The sequence below is a fragment of the Somniosus microcephalus genome, chromosome 20 (assembly GCF_052327205.1).
Source record: "Somniosus microcephalus isolate GS21.2 chromosome 20, FLI_Smic_1.0, whole genome shotgun sequence".
NCBI classification, from domain to species: domain Eukaryota; kingdom Metazoa; phylum Chordata; class Chondrichthyes; order Squaliformes; family Somniosidae; genus Somniosus; species Somniosus microcephalus.
Window position 1 is genome coordinate 49,164,184 of NC_141006.1, and position 22,815 is coordinate 49,186,998.

General features: G+C 46.7%; 1 long non-coding RNA gene across 1 annotated transcript in view; it reads right to left on the bottom strand.

Moving 5' to 3' along the window:
• The window catches only part of LOC147103213 (uncharacterized), a 47,773-nt gene that overhangs the window by 23,184 nt on the left and 1,774 nt on the right, over positions 1–22,815 (bottom strand). The window contains exon 2 of the long non-coding RNA XR_015072993.1: positions 21,717–21,818. This is a non-coding gene — a long non-coding RNA (uncharacterized LOC147103213). The remainder of the gene's footprint in view (positions 1–21,716; positions 21,819–22,815) is intronic.

Below are 22,815 nucleotides of genomic sequence, written 5' to 3' on the forward strand. Positions count from 1 at the left end.
CTGTCGCAGGGCAATGCAGCTTCTGGGACCAGTGGCGTCCAGCCACCCAGCAGCCGTGCGCGTGGCCCGCGGCCTTCCCCCCAAAGGGGGGAAGGATCAGAGGGGAGTGCTGCTGCTCGGCACACTCGCCGTCACCAACGCGGCAAGGGTCCCCTAGTTCGGCCCCCTCCTCCCCAGCGGGAGAGTCGCGACTCCAGTCCGGACACCTTCACTTCGGAGGAGGTGCGGAAGCTGGATAAGATGGCCGACGACTCGGACCGGCGCCACACGGAGCTCATGAGCGTGGTGGGGCGCATGCCTGAGGCCATCGAGTCACTGGCGACCAGTGTGCGCGAGTTCGGGGCAGCAACTGCCGCGACTGGCCGCATGCTGACTGATGCCGTCAAGACCCTGGCGGATGTGATGCGCGCGCACACCAGGACCACAGGGCCACTCACTGCTGCCACACGCGCTGTCTCAGGCAGGCATCGCCAGGGCAGGCGCCGCGCTGGACCATCCCAGCAAGCCGCCCGTCGGCTGATTGCTGCGGATCCTGCAGTGCGGGCCCGGCCGAGTGCCACCGCGCCACAGCACCAGCCAGCGCATCCCAGACGCCAGCTGGCCCACATTGCGCCATCCGTCGCCGCCATTCCCCCTCTGGGGCGTCAACGGCAAGCGGCTGCAGCTGATGGTGGCCAGGCTCAGGTGCGCCACTCAGCAGACGGCCCCTCGAGGCCCAAACGCCGTGTAGGCCGCCCCCCAGCGGCATCTGGCGGAAGGGCATCTGAGCCTCAGGCGCCTTCCCCCAGCCTCGCAGCAGCCACTGGGCAGAGCTTGCGAAGGAGCAGCAGGCAGGGCAGGGGAGGCAAAATGCTGGCCAAGGTCTCGCCCTCGCGGGCCACTCAGTAGAGGGTGTGGGCAGCTTTCCTTTAATATGGCGGTGGCCATCTTTATTTTGCCCATGGTTGTGCTTTTGGAGGGCTTATTTTTTGCGTTAGGCCGACGTTGAGGCCCGGTTTCAATAAAGGTGGAGTGGCTCCTCCCCAGTTTGTGCGAGTGAGTCATTTGTTGGGCTTTTTGTGGGGCCCGTTTATTGTTTTTGGGGATTCATGTGGGAAGGGCTTTTCATTTTTGTGCAATAAAAAATTATCTTTATTCATGCAGTCTCCATGGTTGTTCTTCTTAGTGTTTGTTGGCTTCGCCGGCTGAAGGCTTGCGGAGCGGCTGCATTCATCTTCCCTCATGGCCCCTGGCCATTCCCTGACAGGGGGCTTAGAAGTACCGTGTAATAAGGTGGCGTCGTGCGGCCCTCGGCCCTGGTCGCTCCCTCCTGGGAACGTACTCCTGCTCCTCCTCCTCCTCCTCATGCTCCTCCTGCTCCTCCTCCTGAGGTGCTGGTCCAACGTCAGGTGGCAGTGCCTGAGTCCTGCGGATAGCCAGGTTGTGTAGCATGCAGCAAACCACCACAAATTGGGAGACCCGGTCCGGCGAATACTGGAGAGCTCCTCCGGAGCGATCAAGGCAGCGGAACCGCTGCTTGAGGACCCCAATAGTTAGCTCAATGATGTTGCGGGTGGTTTGATGGCTCTCGTTGTAGGCCTCTTCAGCAGCGGTCCTGGGCGCGCGGAGCGGGGTCATGAGCCAGGTGCACAAAGGATAGCCTTTGTCCCCGATGAGCCATCCTCTTGGGGAAGGCTGTGCCTGGAACATGTCATGCACAGTACTCTGCCGCAGGATAAAGGCATCGTGGCTGCTGCCTGGGAAGCTGGCATTGACTGCCATGATGCGCTGCTTGTGGTCACAGACCAGCTGCACATTCAGAGAATGGTAGCCCTTCCTGTTGCGATACTGCTCGCCATGCTCCAGAGGGGCCCGCAAAGCCACATGCGTACAGTCAATGGCGCCCTGCACCAAGGGGAATTCCCCGAGTCTGGCAAATCCCAATGCGCGCTGATGCTGGCTCTCGAGGGCCATGGGGAAGGAGATGAATTGGCTTCTCCTTCTGAACAGTGCTTCGGTCACGTGGCGGATGCAGCGATGCGCGCCATACTGGGAGATGTTTGCTATGTCCCCAGCAGCGTATTGGAAGGAGCCGGTGGCATAGAAGTTCAATGCCACCGTCACCTTCACTTCCACCGACAGAGACGTCCTGCACCTGAGCTTTGGCCGCAGATCTTGGCGAAGCAGGTGGCAGATCTCTGCAATCACCTCCTTTCGGAATCGGAGCCTTCTAACACATCGCGCGGCACTCATGTTTAGGTAGGAGCGCTGCTGGCGGTATAGCCTGACTGGGTAAGGCCTACGTGGCCGACGCCTGTAGCCCCCTCTGCCTCTAGCCAGGGCTGCCCCTCTCACAATGCGTCTGCGAGCCCTACGGATATGGCGCTGCAGCTGCGCGTTGGCACCCCATGCAGCCCCCATCAAATCCTGGCAAACAGTCTAATTTCCAAATGGCCACTTGCAGCGCTATTGCCTGAGTCCAAAAATACCTGCCTCTTGCTGCTTGAAACCAGTTAGCTATCCTCCTTGTTGTGTCTCCAGAAATGCGTTGCACAAGACTGTTTTCTGAAAAAAGGATGGCCTTTATACTGGAGAGGACGTTCCCTTTAATTAGCGCCCCCCGGGGCCCGCGCTGGTTGTGTTGCGTTCCTTTTTCCAAACGCTCCGGCCGCCCGCCGCACAATGGGGCGGTCCGACTGAAGTTTGCAATCGGGGCGGCCAAAGGGCGTTGCACGAGGATGTGACGTCATTTTCTGCGCGCGCATCCGGGCGGGCGCTAAACTTTGCGCCGGCGCTAACGGGCAACTTAATTTGGGGCGGGGCGCAAACTGCGCTGCGCCCAGGCGCTACATGCATAGCGCCCGGAAATCACTTCTCTTAAGGCGCTAACTGCTGGCGCAAGCTACTGAAAATCTAGCCCAATGTTCTTAATCGCGGTGGATGCACACTCCAAGTGGCCGGAGGTAATAAAGATGTCCTCCACCACCACGGAAAAAACCATCACAGTATTAAGGACCATATTTGCCAGGAATGGGCTGCCGGAACAGATCTGTTCTGATAATGGACCGCAATTTGTGTCCGAAGAATTCAGGAAGTTCTTAAAAAACAATGGGGTTAAGCACTACACGTCCGCCCCATACCATCCCGCCACCAATGGATTAGCTGAAAGGTTTGTCCAGACCTTCAAGAAGGCCATAAAGGTAATGAAGACATAAATCTACAACATAAGGTAGATAACTTCTTGTTGGCGTACAGGAATGCAACACATGCGGTCACAAACCAAACTCCCGCCATGATGTTTTTCAATAGAAGACTAAGATGCCGGCTGGATTTGATCAAGCCAAACATCAGAAGGGACGTAGAGAACCGGCAATTTCAAGGCATGAATGAAAGGCCAACTAGAACTTTCCAGATAGGTCAACAAGTTTTGGCCCGGGACTACCGTACCGAGAAATGGCAGCCTGGAACTATTTGCACACGACTAGGACCGCTGATGTATACCGTGGACATTGGTGAAAGCATAATAAGGCGCCATGCTGACCAGATCATAGCGTCATCCGAAAAGGGACAAGCTACACCACAACTCTATACGCCTAATCATGAAGCAGAGATACCCATAGTATCTACCTCCGATCCGGTGGTACTGGAACCAGATGAACCCGACACTGACATTCAAGCCGAATCGACCTTGCCAAAAGAACCTACTACACCACCGAAAACTACTACACCACCGAGGCGTTATCCGGACCGAGTCAGGAAGCCTCCAGAGAGACTGAATCTGTGAACTGTTTTTACATGAAGTTGTATATATATGTTATGTTTAATGGGAATATATACTGTTAACCTAAAAAGGGAGGATTGTAGTGTATGTAACCGTTCCACCTTTAAGAGAACTATTTTAGTAACCGTTCCACCTTTAAGAGAACTATTTTAAGAGTTGCACTACTTTATCTTGGCTGCTGTATACTGTAATACCGGCGGTGACCACACCGGTATATAAGTGCTGTGTAATGATTTATTGGGCAGTTCCGCCCTGACCTTCAACTAGTAAAGCCCTGTTAAAGTTTACTCTTGTGGTCTGTGTAGTAATTCTCAATATAACACACAGACTTAACAATCTGGAGTGGGGGAAAGGGGACGATATGGAGTGGGGGAAAGGGGACGATCTGGAGTGGGGGAAAGGGGACGATCTGGAGTGGGGGAAAGGGGACGATCTGGAGTGGGAGAAAGGGGGCGATCTGGAGTGGGAGAAAGGGGGCGATCTGGAGTGGGGGAAAGGGGGCGATCTGGAGTGGGGGAAAGGGGACGATCTGGAGTAGGGGAAAGGGGACGATCTGGAGTGGGGGAAAGGGAACAATCTGGAGTGGGGGAAAGGGGATGATCTGGAGTGGGGGAAAGGGGGCAATCTGGAGTGGGGGAAAGGGGACGATCTGGAGTGGGGGAAAGGGGGCGATCTGGAGTGGGGGAAATGGGGTGATCTGGAGTAGGGGAAAGGGGACGATCTGGAGTGGGGGAAAGGGAACAATCTGGAGTGGGGGAAAGGGGACGATCTGGAGTGGGGGAAAGGGAACAATCTGGAGTGGGGGAAAGGGGACGATCTGGAGTGGGGGAAAGGGGACAAACTGGAGTGGGGGAAAGGGGACAAACTGGAGTGGGGGAAAGGGGACAATCTGGAGTGGGGGAAAGGGGACAATCTGGAGTGGGGGAAAGGGGACGATCTGGAGTGGGGGAAGGGGACGATCTGGAGTGGGGGAAAGGGGGCGATCTGGAGTGGGGGAAAGGGGATGATCTGGAGTAGGGGAAAGGGGACAAACTGGAGTGGGGGAAAGGGGACGATCTGGAGTGGGGGAAAGGGGACGATCTGGAGTGGGGGAAAGGGGGCAATCTGGGGTGGGGGAAAGGGGACGATCTGGAGTGGGGGAAAGGGGACGATTGGGTGAGAGGGAGGTGATCGGGAACCGCCAATGGTCTTTGTGAATGCAGTGGAGCCGGGAGGAACACGTCGGCTCAACCCAGATCCTGGGTAAGCTTTTTTTTTTCAAACTTACTGTTTTGATGGCAGCCTCCAGCGGTCCCTTGAAGCAGCGCTGGTCAGACCGCATGTAGACATAGTTATTCTGAACCCAACTGTCCCAGTGCCGGCTGCGTTCAGGGCAGCCCAGTTTCTGGGAAGGGGTCCTGAAACAGGGCCCCTATTTGCATATGCCAATGGCCGAACGCTTGTTTCAGGCACGGGCCCATGACACCTATACTGGAGTCTTTACCAACATGGCGGGTGAGTGGCACACATCTAGTGCGGGATGTGCACGCGCCTGCAATATTGGATGCTTAGGCGCCCGTTTTATGCCTGTAAAACGGACACAGTATCAACAAGTTTCTAGGCCATTTTCTAGGATCATGCTCTAAACTGGCCTGTATTACAATTATAAAAAGACATTTTCTCAAATTAGATCTTACACAGAGTATTCTACATTTCTCATAACAGTATAAAAATTAACTGAAAAATTGCTTCCAGATGAGGAGCCAGTTAAAGTATTATCAAAATGTAATCTTTTTTTTAAAAACTTTAACTAAATAGCTGAAGCATAGCTCAAAAGTAAATTCAGACTAACTGCATTTAGTATCGTAATCTGAGGTGTTTTGTCAACACAAAGTGCCTGTGAGTATTTAACAAAATCTGTTTTTTTCTAAGTTCTACCGATACAAACTTTTGGAACAGAAAGATATTCCAGAACATGATTGAACCCCAATACACTGTTTTGTTCAATGAAATAACAAACACGGCAGAATGTGGTGACTGTGGATTTTCACACACTGCCAGGAATGTTGGCATAATCCTAACCAGGAATTTAGAAGCACTACAATGCGGTCAAAGCCTAAAAGCAAATAGCGTGTCCTTAGCTTCTAAAACACTTGGGTACCAGGTGAAGTCCAGCTGAAACAACACGGAGTATGCTTTGAATCACAGGTACTCCCAATTCCAGAGCTGTCAGCAAGGAACTATCAAAACTAGGCAACTACATTCGTTACCTAACAGTTTCTGTTTTGTAAACCTGGTCTTTGCAGTGAAATATTCTTTAATGTTGTTTTATACTTTAGGTCATTTTATAGTTAGTAGAGAAGATATTCATAGAAAGCAGAAATACAGAATTTTGTTTGCTGTTAGTTAGCTGTTAGTAGAATAAAAAAGATGTTGGCCCAGAAATTCGGGTCGGCGGCTTCCCGCGGGTGCAAGCCCCCGACCTGCACTTACCTTGCGCGCCGGCCGTTGAGCTGTGGGTGCCCGTGGAATTCCGATCCGGGGCCTGGTCCAGCTGCCGGCGCACAGTGCTTGTGTATCCCAGGGGCGCAATTATTTCGATGTGTCCCCTGGGATCATGTGGGCCATGGGGAGCCAATCGGAGCAGGGAATGCTCCATTCATAAGTCTGACAGGAAGTGCTGTCAAGACTTATAAATACTATGGCCCCAAAATAGCACTAAATCTTCAAATAAATATTTTTTTAAATCACATTTTTTAAATAAACTATAAATTACATGAAATAACTATTTTAAACAATAATTTAAATTTTTGAAAAAAATAATTTTATTTTCTAACGTGACTAAAAATAAACTTACCTTGCTTTAAAGTATTTAAAAATAATAAACCTGTGGGAAAAATGTTTTAATTTTAATTAATTCACCACTTACCTTGTAAAAAGCAGGCCTTACGCCTGCTTTTTACATTTCTAAATTCTGCAGGCTTACGTTCCCGGGGAAACCTGTAAAAAAGACTGAAGTTCGATGCGCACGCGCAGCCTCCCCCGCGCACGCGTTCGACCTCTGAACCTCTTCGTTCAGAGGAGCGGAAGTGCCGGTTTCCCGTGCATGCGCAGTGCATGCAGGAAACTGGCACTTCCATTGGGCCTACGGGTGAGTACCCCGTGCGTACTCACCCGTGGAGACCCGAATTTCTGGGCCAACTTATATTATGGCACTTTTTAAAAATCAGTATATTTTTACCGTGTCAATTCTCTCCCTTCCCCTCCTCTCCTGAAGGCATTCATTTGTCTTTGGACACTACTCAAGTATGATTCTCGATACTGAGTGTTTGAATTTTTGAATGCCAGGGGGTGGAGGGGGCATCACAGCCAAGCCTGGTTCTGCCTCACCTGATGCCCACACAGACAAACTTCCTGCAGGAGGCTTTAGATAACCCCCAGAAAAAAGTGCCAGGCTGATTTTCTGCCAGGGCACCGAGGCCTCAAATAGCGCGCCAACCACCATTCTGGCTAAGGTCAGCTAAATCAGCACAAAGCAGGAATCGAACCTGTGACCTTCTGGTCCCCACCCCTCAGTTATCCCACAAAACATACTAAGTCGACATGACAGCTTTAATATGCTTCTTTCATCTTTTGGACTCAACAGGGCAACTATGCCTCCTTCCTATCTCTTTTTGACAACTATTAAAAGATCCTAATTACTGACAAAGTAGTACTGATACTGGACTAACACTACTGGTGCTGTGCCTGTATTAGCAACAAAGGGATGAAAGCCAATTGAACACTACTGGATTTTTAACCTTAGCTCTCACACTGTTTCTTAACTGTGCAATACACTTTGATGATACAGATCTGTGTTAGTGTGTACCAAATAAAAATATGTACCAAAGCAGATTTTGGAACCAACCTAACCTTTGTTTTAAGTTAATTTTTTTGGACCGTTTCCTCCAATCATGGAAATGTACCTAGCTGTACTGGTTTGTTAATCACGTTCTTAAAGGTTGGAAGAACAAAGAGTGTGGAAAGTCACATTGGCACAGGAATGTTGTTGAGCATCCCAAGGGGTGAAGTTTTATTTCGTCGGACCAGTTGAGCTCGCACCAATGTTATCACTGCTGTATGTGCAGTAATAACAATTCTTACCACCTCCTTAGCAAAATTAGAGGGGAAAATAAGAGTAGCAAACGGAACCCAGGATCCTGATACGTTTTCAGTAAATCAATTTCTCTTTGTGTGTTTTAATCGCTCAAGGACAAGGTGAAATAAATGGGCATTAAAATTAATTCTGAATGTGCCAAAACATTCCACTGAAAGGCCCACACAGATGGACTTTGCTATTTTAAAAAACAGGTCTGCATGTTTCAAATGACATTTGGAATTTCTGCAGCTCAAAAACAGGTAGAGGAGAGAGGAGAGTTTGTTCCTAAAGACTCTTAGCTTTTACCAAGTGTGTTTATTTTGGAACCCCATGAATAACTCTGCACTCGGAGTGGAAATTACAGGAATAGTAATTAAGAGCACGGAACGGATTTATAAACCTCACTGTTTAGATGACAGCTCCAGATGTGAAGCAGCTGTACCCCAGCTAATGTTATTTTATTCCATATTCAGAAGAATGGCCATACCATGATCAGCTCATTCACTTTTTTAAAATTATTTTCCTCAAACCCTTCAGTATTTCAAACTTCCAATAGCCTGCTTCAGCTCAAAAAGCTTGTAAGCGGCACAATATCTACCACAAAGCTACCTATGTGCTGAGGACGGCAGAGTAAAGATTGAATTTTGATCCCTTCCACATCAGTGCCTTCATTCGAGATGTTGAGGAAGTCACATCCTCCAGCCAAGCAACTTCATTTCAGAAGGGCATGCAAATCCTGATGTTGGAACAGCCTGCTTCAGCTGGAAGGAAAGGTGCATAAATGTTCTTCAAGTCTCCAAGTAAAAGGAGGACAATAAAACAGATCTCTGTATAGCCTGCTTTATGTGGAAGGGAATGTCAATGAAATATTGTCCTACACAGCTTCTTTCAGTTGGAATGGGGTTGGGGGGGGGGATGCGGGGGGTGGGGTGGGGGGAGGGGGAAGACATCTTCAGCTTTCTCCACACTGAATCTTTCAGCTGGGAGGGAAAAGGGATAAACTATGGTCCCTTCGCCATATCCTTCACTCAGGACAAAAGTTAAGAGAATCACACTTTGCACAGCCTTCTGCAGCATGACACACGGGGGGGGGGTGAAATTCCCCTCCTTTGCACCCCTCCCAAGGCAATAACCGCGCCCCCCGCGAGGTTAGCAGCAGCGCTCCCAGTTTTCAACCCGATCTTCTGCGCCTGGAGATCATGACGTCATCTCCGGGTGCATCGCCCCTTTAGCGCCCCCGATGCAAAATTCCCCTTTTTCGCCTGCCTGTGCGCCTCTGTTTTTTAGCGACAGGTTCGGCAGGTGTTTTCCAGTCGGGAGGCCTGTGGAGAAGCGCTATCTAAAGGCGTCCACTAAAAGGTTGTTGTTTGTGTCGGCCATGACATCGAACTTTTTGCTGCTCAAAAGCAAAGAACCCTTTTGATTATTGGAAGCGTTTTTGAGATCTCAGAGTTTGCTGCTGAATAAGCAATCTTCATTTGCATTAGGGTGTGATTTGTTGGTTATTAGGCAGTTCTTCTCAGAGCAATGTAAAGGTTCTGCAGTGCGTGTCTGTTCTCCTCAAAGCAAGTAAAGCCGCAAATGAGCATCTGGTGAATGATCGAACCTCCCCTTTAAGGGCGGGAAAGAAGCAGTGCGAGTGATCAGATCTGTTTGGAACTCACCTGAAATTCAGCAGCTCTCTGGTGTTAGCGCCCCTGTAGCGCCCCACTGAGGACAGTAGCGCTTGATTTAGCGCCCCTCTCCATTCCTGGGGCGATGTCAGGGAATTTAGGTGAGTCTCAGAATCATTTGCGCCAGGCACTAACTTTTCAAACTTTTTCCAGTTAGCGCCCCAAATGGCCCTCTCGGGGAATTCGCCCCCATGCTCTATGTCTAATTAAGTTCTTATAAATGAAAAAGGTGTAATTTTTAAAAGAGCTGCTAAGTATCAGCTTGCCTCAGTGCTTAACACTCTCCCCTTGGAGTCAGATGGTTGTTGGTTCAAGCCCCAGTTCAGAATTTAAGCAGATAACCTAGACTTCAGTGCAGTAGAGGAATAGTACTGCGTTGTCAGAGGTGCTGTCTTTTGGATGAGGAGTTAAACTGCAGCCTCTTCTGCCTGTTAAGGTGGATGCAAAAAATCCCATGGCACTATTGAAAGAGTAGGAAGTTCTCCCAATATTCCTCTTTCAAGCAACACCACCAAAAACAGATCAACTGAACGTTTATCTTTCTCTCTTCTGTCATTTAATCTCTCCTGCCTTCCACCCTATCACAGACCTTCCCTTTTGTTTTTTCCTCCCCTCCCCCCTTTCCCTGCCTCTGTACTTGTTTAAAAGCTGTTACATCTCTAACTTTTCCAGTTCTGACGAAAGGTCATTGACCTGAAACGTTAACTCTGTTTCTCTCGCCGCAGATGCTGCCTGACCTGCCGAAGACTTCCAATATCCGCAGTATTTTGCTTTTGAACATTTATCTTATTTGCTCTTGGTGGGACCGTGCTGTGCACAAATTGGCTGCCTAGTTTGCCTAAATAACAACAGTGACTGCATTGCAAAAGTAATTCGTTGGCTGTGAAGTGCTTTGAGAAGATAATTACTTGACATGTCAGCAATTCCAAATCCACCCAAAAAGTTTGGTCCATATGTTGACTTGAATTCATGAAAAAAGGTACAATTATGAATGACCTACAACTGGGTCCCTTGATCCTGCTGATATTTGATACAATTTATTGTTTTATGGGATGAATGGCCTCCCTCCTCTGTAGTTATCTTTTGTCTCCACTGCACCGGTTGAAAGTGGAGTGGATATTTTCTTGTTTGTAGTTACCAATAGCATCAAATATTCCTCAAGCAAAGATAACATAGCACAGATACAATGCAAGCCTCCCACTGCTTTTCCCTCAAACACCCAGCAATCCTAACTTCGGGACAGCTAAAGAATCTGTGCAATTTATCAATTTCCCACACTCTATCCTTGTGGTCTCGCCAAATAGTTACCACATTAATACCAATTAATGCCAACTTTGTGCCCTATTCACTGCTTTCTCCTCTTACCATATTGTTCTGTATTCTGTAATTCTTCAGGTTGCATATTATTGATTTTTCAGTCAATCTCTGAGCCAGTTTTTTTTCTTATTTTTATAACCCAGGGCTCTGTCAACAGTACGCTGTAACTAGTCACAAGGAGCTTTACAAAAATGGCCCAAAGTGATTAACGGCTTTCCCTTTCGGTATCCACAGGTGGTGTACCTTGATACGCTCTTAAGAGACTCGTCATGTGGCAGAGTGCAGGTACAACCCTGTGCCCCCTCACTCAATGGTCCAAATTTAGGTTTTATGTCAATACAAAAGCAAAATACTGTGGATGCTGGAAATCAGAAATAAAAACAGAAAATACTGGAAATACTCAGCTGATCAGGCAGCATCTGTGGAGAGAGAAACAGAGTTAACGTTTCAGGTCGATGACCCTTCGTCAGATCTGTTTCTCGCTCCACAGATGCTGCCTGACCCACTGAGTATTTCCAGCATTTTCTGTTTAGGTTTTATATAGTTGAGTGCAAGAAAGATAAGCAATACCTCGCACAATCCAGCGGTGTGGCTCAATATATGATGTGGCTGGGCACTAACAGAAATTATGATTTGTGCTTAGAAATTATATTGCATGATGATATTATCTTGCATATATTTAATGTATTTATATCAAATTCTATTGTTTACTATTTTAAAAGAGTTTTAATTTGATAAAAATAAACAGATTAACATCTCCATTAAAACAGAGGGCCAAGGAATTGATAGAAAAGTTTGAAATACTATTGCTCAGTGCTATCTTCAGGCTATATAATTTCATATAGCTTTTAGTGACAACCAGCTAAGAGACGGGTGGTGGTTTAGCTTTCTCTGTAACCTGGAGGCGTTACGCAAAGAACGCATGCTACACATTTATCAAGAGGACCTAGTTGGATACTGACGGTACAACATTTTTAACTGAGTTCCAATCATTTTCTTTAAAAAAAAAAATTTACAGCCCACACAACAAGCCATTCAATATTTGAAAACAAGTGCATGCAGATTCATATTAAGATTTGCATCTAGGAATCAGGTTTCCCACTAAACTTTCTGTTTGGCAAAAATCAGTGATGTTATAAAAATATTGAAGAGTGGGTGGATTTGCAAACAGAGCCCTCAGGAGGATACCTGAGCTTCCAAGGAGGTCATTAGCTTGAATAATCTTTAAAGTAAATGAGTGTTTGCAGGCTGCAGTGCTTATCAGGTTCCGAAATGGGGGATCTCACTGATGCAAGTTAATGGTCTCAGCTCCCACTGGCTGCTATCACTACCTATAGGAAAATACTGGAAAACACATGATTTTTTTGCAATTGATATCTTCAGCCTGTTGCTTTTCAAGAAACTACTGACAGTAAAATTAACTATTTCAACACTATTACTTTCAACAATATTTTTCATTCACTCAACACATTTTGTTCATTTCAAGCCTTCTGTTGATCCCATTTACATGAAGTCTTGGCAGTTTCCTTGCTTGCTAAGTTCAATTTAAAATCAATGCGAGAGCATATTTACATGTAGTCAATATTATGTCAACAAAAGATTAATCGTCAAATCTTACAATATCTTGAAATTATCCAAGCACTGGTACATGAAGCCCTAAACCCTGATAAATAAAGCCCGCCAGGCCACTGATGATCTGATAATTAGTTTAGTGACTACAGTTGATTCCAGTAGTATTTTTTTCCAAACTGTTAATAACTAGTTTTCAGTATTTGTCAAGAAATGTTCAATCTCAAAGAATGAACAACTAATAAACTACCCTATTCCATTGCATAATTCACTGAAATAGTTGATAAAATATCAAAACTACTCAAAGAGCAAAGTACTGCAAATATTGTTAACCTGAAACAAAAATAGGTAAAGTTGGAAACACACAAGGGGTCAAGCAGTATCAGTGACTGACTACATTCTGGGTTCAGACCTGTCATTAGAACTAAAGTCCTTTATGGTGCAGATTGTCCCTTGGATGCAAGAGTGAAAATTAGAATGTGACAAAAGTTTGAGAGTGACTTGCCTAAGTGCGAAACTAGAGTCTTAAACTTAAATAAAGCCAATTACATAGGTATGAGGGGTGAGTTGGCTGGTAGTTTGGAAAAATAGATTAAAAGGTATGGCAGTAGATAAGCGGTGGCTAGCATTTAAAGAAATATTTCATAATTTTCAACAAAAATACATTCCATTGAGAAACAAAAACTGCATGGGAAAAGTGATCCAACCGTGGCTAACTAAAGAAGTTAAGGATAGCATTAGATTGAAAGAAGAAGCTTATAATGTTGCGAAGAATAGTAGTAGGCCTGAGGATTGGGAGAGTTTCAGAAACCAGCAAAAGATGACCAAAAAATTGATTAAAAGGGAAAAAATAGAATATGAGAGAAAACTAGCAAGAGATATAAAAGCAGATTGTAAGAGCTTCTACAAGTATGTAAAAGGGACGAGAGTAGCAAAAGTAAAGACATGAGAAATTATTATGGGGAATAAGGAAATGGCAGAAATGTTAAACAAATATTTTGTATCTGTCTTCACAGTAGAAGACACAAAAAACATACCAAAAATGGTGGGGAACCAAGGGTCTAATGAGGGTGAGGAACTTAACGTAATTAATATAAGTAGAGAAAAAGTACTAGAGAAACTAATGGGACTAAAAGCCGACAAATCCCCTGGCCCTGACGGCCTACATCCTAGGGTTCTAAAAGAGGTGGCTGCAGAGATAGTGGATGCATTGGTTTTGATCTTCCAAAATTCCCTAGATTCTACAACGGTCCCAGTGGATTGGAAGGTCGCAAATGTAACACCGCTATTCAAGAAAGGAGGGAGAGAAAAAACAGGGAACTACAGGCCAGTTAGCCTGACATCAGTCATCAGGAAAATGCTGGAATCCATTGTTAAGGAAGTGGTATCAGGGCACTTAGAAAATCATAACATGATTAGGCAGAGTCAACATGGTTTTATGAAAGGGAAATCGTGTTTGACAAATTTATTAGAGTTTTTTGAGGATGTAACTAGCAGGGGTAGATAAAGGGGAACCAGTGGATGTAGTATATTTGGATTTCCAAAAGGCATTTGATAAGGTGCCACATAAAAGGTTATTACACAAGATTAGGGCTCATGTGATTGGGGGTAATATAGTAGCATGGATAGAGGATTGGTTAACGGACAGAAAACAGAGAGCAGGGATAAACGGATCTTTTGAAACACTCTGGGCCCTGAGGTCCATTAGCGAGTGCTTTTTTCGAGTATTAATGTGGCTCGTCCACAGGGTAAGTCCTAGCGAATCGTCACAAGCCAAAGGGGGCGGCGAATTCTGGATGTTAAGGCAGACTGGGTAGATTTTACGAATATGGGCGGCCAAGGACAGGTCTGCCAAGTGTGGAAGCCGCCACCAAGGTAGGCGAACTGAGTCAGTGCCGTAAGGTTAAAGTTAGTAGTCCTTTCATCATTTGATATGTGGAAGCTTTACCATAATAAACACGCGTAAATTATAATAAACAATACAGCAATATGAAAAAAAAACTAACCAACCAGGTACAACAACAAGCTATTTACAGTCACACCCCAGTGTGGAATCCAGCCTGGTTCCATACCCACAATTTGGGGCTCTGGTGGTTACGTATTGGACAGTCATTGGATAGTGCAGTCTCTTCAACCATTCCAAGAGTTGCTTCTCCTGTGTCCTTATAGACATCGTCAACTTCAGAAAATCTTCTCGGGGCCACTGGTCCCTTGGAATGGCGGCGTCTTCCAGGCCAAGTAACCCAAGTTGACAGACCTCTGTTGGTAGTGTTCAAGCGTCGATTCTCTCGCCTAGTCGCGATCTTGATCGGCAGAGTCTATTACGTCAGCCATGTAGGAGCGAAACTGACCTGAGGTTGTATACTGAGGCTTCTTCTCAGTTTTCACCCCCGAAAGGTTATCAAAAACGACTGTTTTTTTTAGACCCCTCCTATGGGGAAGTGATCGCCGCCAATCACCTTTGAGTTACTCTGGAGTCAGTTTGGCTACACTGATGTGCCGCCGGCAGGTTGACATTCTGGTACGACTCACTGTGGCCCGCCACTCAAAAGGAACCACAGCTACCTTGTAACACCGGCTCCCCAACATTAGGAGAGAGGACAGACAGGCTTGAGAACTCTCGAAAGTCCTGCAGTCATCTCCTAAGCGGTTGGGGAGGTTTGGTTACACCTGCCATTTCGGAGTTGCTCAGCCAGTCAGTTTGGCTGCACCAAGGTGCAGCCGGCAGGACACCTTAGGTATGACTCACTATGGTTAAGAACTCCCAAGATTGCCACAGCTACTACGTGACACCAGCTCCCAACATTCGGAGAAAGACGTACCTGCCTGAGGATACTCGAAGGTCCCGCGGTCTTCTGCAAAGTGGTTGAAGAGGTTTGGTTACCCTGCATAGGTGGAGTTCTCGGCCAGTCATTTAGCCAACACCGAAGTGCTGCCCAGCGGGACCGCGTGGAGGTACGACTCACTGTGATATGGAACTCCAAGATTCTCACAGTTACAACGTAACTCTAGACTCAACTTAGAGAGTCATAGTTACTCCCGCCCCTCGAGCCTGCTCCACCATTCAATAAGATCATGGCTGATCATCGACCTCAACTCCACGTTCCCGCCTGATCTCCATATCCCTTGATTCCCCTAGAGTCTATCTATCTCAGCCTTGAATATACTCAAAGACTCAGCATCCACAGCCCTCTGGGGCAGAGAATTCCAAAGATTCACAACCCTCTGAGTGAAGAAATTCCTCCTCATCTCGGTCTTAAATGGCCGACCCCTTATTCTGAGACTATGCCCCCTAGTTCTAGACTCTCCAGCCAGGGGAAACAACCTCTCAGCATCTACCCTGTTAATCCCCTTCAGAATCTTGTATGTTTCAATGAGATCACCTCTCATTCTTCTAAACTCCAGAGAGTATAGGGCCATTCTACACAATCTCTCATCATAGGACAGCCCTCTCATCACAGGAATCAATCTAGTGAACCTTCGTTGCACCGCCTCCAAGGCAAGTATATCCTTCCTTAGATAAGGAGACCAAAACTGTGCACAGTACTCCAGGTGTGGTCTTATGTTCTTAAAGCGCCACTCTGTCTGGAATGAGCCTGGATTGTCCTTTGAGTGTCCTAGCAATATTATCTCCCCTTCCATTCTACATGTCAATAACAAAACTTTTTAAGCACAGATAAAACTAACAAATAGATGGGCAAATGGAATATAAAAGAAAAAGAAAATGGGATGAGAACACTTTTAAGAAATGGGCTCAAGATTCCATGGGGACAGTCGACCCAATACAAGTAAATTTTATATTTAGATATTAAAAGTGATTTGAACAAAACATCAGGACCAATTAATATAACTCAAACCCAAACTAACATAAGCCAGGAAAAGAAAACAATGTCCCTAAAAGGTTTAGAACTTATTTTCACTGATTTCCTTAAGGCACAAATGTAGTAGACAAGTTCAAAACTAAGTGAAGTATCATTATTAGCTTAGCAACAGGTCACACTACAGATTAACTTAGTTATCTGCCTTTTTTAACCTGTTTATGTGCATGTGTGATCATTGTGAAGAATGTCAGTGCTAAGAGACTGTGCATTGCACTGCGTCTTGTGACAACAAATATTGTTAGATCAACAGAACATCAGGCAAATAAAACATAAAGCTGTACTTTAAAATCACAATCCATTAGAATGTAATGGAAGTTGAGGAAAGAACAGACCCTGGGTGTCCCCTTACAATGGGATACCTCTCAATGCTCTATACATGCCAACGGTCCATGTTTTAAACTTACAGGGGGAAAAATTGAGTTGCTTTGCGCCTCCCGTTAACAGGGCGCAAAGCAACTAGCGCCCGGGCACGGCACGGCGCTGCCCACGCCTCCCACGAAATTCAGCGGGAGGTTAGTGGTGGCGCTAACCGGTAGCACCCCGTGGCGCTGCGCCGCCAGTGATGACATCTTCGTCATGCGCAGCACTCCGCTAACGATCTTCGGGAGCGCCCCCTGACTTACTGCCAGACGCTACATCTGACGGGCCTACCTGCGGCCGGGGGGGCGCAATTTAAAGGCGAGGTGCGGGGCGGCCATTTTTGTTGCTGGCCGCCTGCCAGTACCTGCCTGCGCTCCCACCCCCGGCTTCCTGAACCGCCCCCCCGCCACGGAGTGTCAGCTACGCTCCAAGAGCCCAGCACTTCTCTTGAGTGCCGGGCTCTTTTGCCGGCACTCCCGATCCCTGGATATTGACTCGCAGCACCCCAAGACGGATGCGGGGCACTTCCAGTAGCGCCCCGCTTCCCTCTTGGGGCGCAACCACTGAAGTACTGGCGCGGGGCGCTAATTTTTCCAGGGCGCTAACCGGCTAAGTTAGCGCCCCAAATGGGGCGCTACTCAATTTTTAGCCCACAGTGTTTAACCCATGTAACAGCTTATTAGCATAGAGCACATATACCAGAAACGCTGTTTACGGAGGTCACGGACCATCATCAAAGACCCTACCCACCCCAGCCACAGTCTGTTCGCCCTCCTGCCATCTGGGAGACGCTACAGATGCATTCGCACCCGTACGACCAGATTTAGGAACAGCTTCTTTCCCAGGGCTGTCATCCTACTGAACTCTACAAATAAACTCTAAAGCCTGCACATCTGCCAATGCACTTTATTATGGTTATGTTTATGTTAATGTATTACAAGCCAAATGAATGTTGAATGTTTAAATGTCTTAATCTAAATGTACACTCTCGGGAGCCGCAAGCCTACATTTCGTTGTACTGCACTTGTGCACTAACAATGACAATAAAGTTGATTATTATTATGATTATTATTATTACAGGTAGACTACCCTTTATCCGGACTTCCGAAAACCGAAACCCTCTAAAAACTGAAGGTTTTTTCGGTCAGCGTAAGTCGTGCGCACGACATGACCAGAGTGGCGCACGACTTACAGGCCTAGCCGGATAAGGGATAGTGTAGCATTTTTTCGCACTTCTGAAAACCGAAATCGCTCAGCGTAAGTGTACCAGCCTTTATCCGCACATCCGAAACCAGAAAACCTCTGAAAGCCGAAAGTGGAGCAAAGCATGACTTCTGAAAACCGAAATGCGCACGACCACGACCCCCGCCGACCCCCACCCCCGACCGAACCCGACCCCCACCGACCCCCGACCCCCCCGCCGTACAGTATTTATCCCTGTAACTACAGTATTTATAGTCGTTATTTATCCCACCCTTTCGGATAAGGGATAGTGTATCCTTTATCCGCACTCCCGAAAACCGAATTACCTCTGAAAACCGAAGTGTTTCCGCGCACCTTCCGAAATCCGAAATTTTCCTAAAACCGAAACACGGCTGGTCCCGAGGTTTTCGGATAAAGGATAGTCTACCTGTATAAGAAAAGTCAGCTTTATTCACTTATGCTCAGAGGTTCTCAGCATCAACCAGTCAAATCAGTTGCAAGGCAGGACCAGAGGCTGTCAGAACTAAATTGGTTGGAGGCTGGGACTGGAGTCTGTCAGAACTACATATTATTTTCTGGTTGCATATGAACTTGAGACAGCAACGTTTTAAGATGAGCTAATGGTTTCTGAGAGTTTCAGTTAGAGCACGTTTATTTAGTGTTTGTCCCCAAAGAAGTTATGTACAATATATAAACTACTAAAATGCAGCTTTAAAAAAAAAAAATCCTTAAAGGAACTTTCTAGGGCTTAACTGGTTGTTGTATAATCTGAAGGTTTATTTTCATCATGACTGGGGGGGTTTTTAGGTAAAGAGGATGTTCCCTGGCGTAAATGCATTAACTGGCTTTACTTGTGTCAGTGTCTGTGGAATTTCCAGGGTTTGGAGTGGAGACTGAGTCTCAATTAATTAAAAATATTACAGTGAGATTCCATATTTAGGATTTAACAACAGTATACCACAATGGTTGTGATGTAGACCATTGGCCTACTTGTGTGTGAGTCCAGCCCCTGGGTACGATCTGTAATTTTGAAATCCATTTTCAATGTCTTTACCCACTTGCGGTGGAGGTCCTTTTGTTACCCAGGCTAGGGGATTACTCAGGGTAATTTGTCCACAATCACCATCAACAGTCATTTCTAGCATAGTTTGCTTTAAGATTTTACAAATTGAAAATATTTGAAATACACTGCTAGTTGATCAGCATCTAAAAGAGAAAAGGGCAGGTTAATATTTGGGTGTACTTTTTAATCAGAACTCAAATTTAAAATTTTGTCTCAGTGCTATGCACACACTTCTAAATTATTAAAAATAACAATTGTTTAGATAAATCAGCATACTCTCAATCCAGGTCATCCCCTGCTTGTCTCTGGGCTGCCATGGGGACCTGAGACAGGGAAAGATGTGATAATGAGCCTATTTTGTCTTGTGAATATAGAACGCACTGCGGGTTGGATTTTGATGGTGCATGTTATAATAGGTTTGAGTTCACAAATTAATATAATGCAAAAGAGGAATTATATAAAGTTTTATTTAAATTGCTACAACTGCTATTTTCATATCTAAAATATCTAATTCTTCCAGGATTTTTTTGGGCTTGAATTCAGAATTATAGTAGCCTCCAAAACACAAGATAATGCACCAAGTAATGTGTCAAAAATCATATTTTTTGTTATGGCCAGACATGTGCCCAGACCCCACTAGAATAAATATCCCATGCTTTCAATACATATATCCCTTTCAATAAATTCTAAATTCATCACTGCTTCAAACTGCGTTTATGTACTTTAAGTCCCTCCCCTGCATCCTTTAATAAAAGTGATGGAATATTTGGTATACCTGCAGCTTAAGACATGACAAGTTGTGTCCCACAGCATTTTCAGGCTGTTTTGAGTTGTCAGCTGTTTGAGGTTGTGCCAGTTTTTTTAGTCAACTTTCTGGTTTTCTAGCATGGCAGGTGTGCTGTTCTACGATGATTGATGTATCTATATATATAAATCGGTACTTCTGTCTTTCTGTCTATCTGTCTATCTGTCTGTCTGTCATCGCGTGTGCGTTGCGGGTATGCACTCGAAAGTTACAGGGCGTACCTACGCGCGCGTTACCTCCAAAGAAAGCTTACGCTTCCGAGACGGTTTTAAGCGTATTTACGTTTCGGCCGGGCTAAAATTGCGCCCGCGGTATCCCAAAAACCTTCAACATTCCGCTCATTAGCATCTCATTATCCGCTCATTAGCGACAGAGTGACCTCGAGCTCGACCAATCGTACGCCGGGTTGCTGGCGTGTGCCGCCGGGCCAATCGGTGCGCGTGTGGCCGGGCTTTATCGTTCTGAACCGAGGTGAGTCGCCGCCATCTTGATTCCAAACTTTTCCTTTCTTTTTCCCGCTTTCTGCGTCTTAAAAAAAAATGTTGCTTTTAAAACACATATTGTTTTTAAAAAAAATGATTTAGAAAGTAATTAACTTATCTAATCTCATTAATTTTCCTACCTTTCCCCGTTTTTCCAGGTAGGCCTAGAAGCCTCGGCGTCTCCTCCGCACCCACGCCCGAGCTAGGCACCTCCCGGCCCCACTCGAAGGCTGGAGGGCCAAGCCTAGGGTGCGCGCGCAGCAGGAGCTGAGACATCTCTCTCTGCCGGGGCTTGCTGAGCGTCCAGCCTGGCAACCGGGCCCGCTGGACGTCTCGCACAGCCGCAATCGGCGGTCTTCACCTCGGGGGGAGGGGGAGGCGGCCGCGACCCTCGGGGGGGGGGGGCCGCGACCCTCGGGGGGGGGGGCGCGACCCTCGGGGGGGGGGGGCCGCGCGCGCAGCAGGAGCAGCTGAGACGCGGCGTCTCTCTCTCTGGCTTGGTCAGCGTCACGGTTGCCCTGGCAACCGGGCCCGCCGGCCGAGAGAGACGCCGCGTCTCAGCTCCTGCTGCGCGCGCAATCGGCGGTCTTCACCTCCGGGGGGGGGGCGCATGACCCTCGGGGGGTCGCGACCCTCGGGGGTGGCGCTCCCCCCCCTCCCCCCCGCCCTCCATCCCCCCTCCCCTCCCCCGCCCTTCCCCCCCCCGCCCTCCCTCCCCCTCCTCCCCCCCGCCCTCCCTTCCCCGCCCTCCCTCCCCTCCCCCCCTGCCCTCCTTTCCCCCCCTCCCTCCCTTCCTTCCCCCCTCCCCCCGCCCTCCCTTCCCCGCCCTCCCCCCGCCCTCCCTTCCCCGCCCTCCCCCTCCCTCCCTTCCCCGCCCTCCCCCGCCCTCCCTTCCCCTCCCCCTCCCCCTCCCCTCCCCTCCCTCTCTTCCCCCCTCCCCTCCCCTCCCTCTCTTCCCCCCACCCCTCCCCTCCCTCTCTTCCCCCCAGTCGCTCTCTCTCTTCCCCCCAGTCGCTCTCTCTCTTCCCCCCAGTCGCTCTCTCTCTCTCTTCCAACAACAACATGCCCTCGAAAAAGCCTCGGCACCGCCGGGCACTTCAGCTAGTTGTAAATGTTTGTCCAGTTCTCTATTGAACAATCCTTGGATTAAGTAACAATGTATTACAGTATATATCTGTTATGCAGAGAAGATATTTAATTCCAGTGTTTTATGTGATAAATAAAATAAAAACGTAAGTGCAATCTGAATCATTCCTATAATTTCTAACTGACCAGGCATGATGTTCAGGGTAATGACTACCAGGGCCACTGCCAAAGAAACTGTGGATAGGCAGTAACAAAATGAAGAGGTAGCATATTCACATTGAATGTGCATAACATGTACTATCTGTACCTTAAAAACAGGCTGTCAGGTCAGCTGAAATGGATTCCTAGGTTAGAATATGCACAAAACTTAAAAGAACTGGATTTCCTGTTTACAGCTCACCCTCAATTTTCTTTAGGCACTCCTCGCAGAACAAGTATGACATCTGCTTTCCTTTAGTTCTACATCTGGAGCTTCATGTACTTAAGACTATTCAACAAAGTGCTATATTAAAAGAAAAGGTTAACAAAATCAACATTTTTAAATAACAAAACTAGTCATTTTACAGTTTATTTTGGTAATTCAACTCAATTATCAGTATTATTATTTCCTCTATCCATTTTCCCAGGCCTAATTCCAGATCATAGGGGAATAGTTAAGACTATAATAAATTCAGGAAAATAAATGCCCTTTGGCCCATCCAGATCATTCCTCTATAATCCCAATCTCTAGATGAAAAAGTTCTAACCAGTTACTTCCAATCTCATATTTTGGGACGTTGCTTTTATTTTTATTCATTCATGAAATGTGGGCGCGCTGGCAAGGCCAGCATTTATTGCCTGCCCCTAATTGCCCTCGAGAAGCTGGTGGTGAGCCGCCATCTTGAAGCGCTGCAGTCCGTGTGGGTTCTGCTCCTTATGCCCTCCTTTAAAGTTACCCTTCTCCTTGTGTAGCTATAGTTAATACTTTTGGTATTAAATTATATAAACATGTGATTTGCCAATAATTTTCCCATGTGCTTGGCCTCTCTAAATCATTCTTAATAACTTCGATCTTCATAACACAATGCGCCACTCACTCAATTTTATATCAGTACATATAAAAGACCAATTCCCAACTCCACTAGTCACTGCACCATAACGTGAGGAGTGTTATTTTATAACCACCCTTTTCTATCAATTGGCTATTATTTGTGTGTCCTATTTCATATTCCCCTTGAATTCCACAAGGTATAACCCAATTCTAAAAGCAGTTTATGTCAGATCTGATGTAATCCTTTTTGAAAATCCCAAATCATCATATAAATTGTCTTGCACTTATCCACTATTGACTGGATTAGTAAGACACAATCCATTGTTAAAACAAAGTCTCCTCAAACCATTTCGGTCTCTCCTACCTTTCAACTATGCTTCTGCTTTATTTGTTCTGTGAATCACTGAAAACTTCAGCGTTCTGCAGGAAGTGGGGAGGAGTGTAAGAGTATTACAGAACCAGCACATAT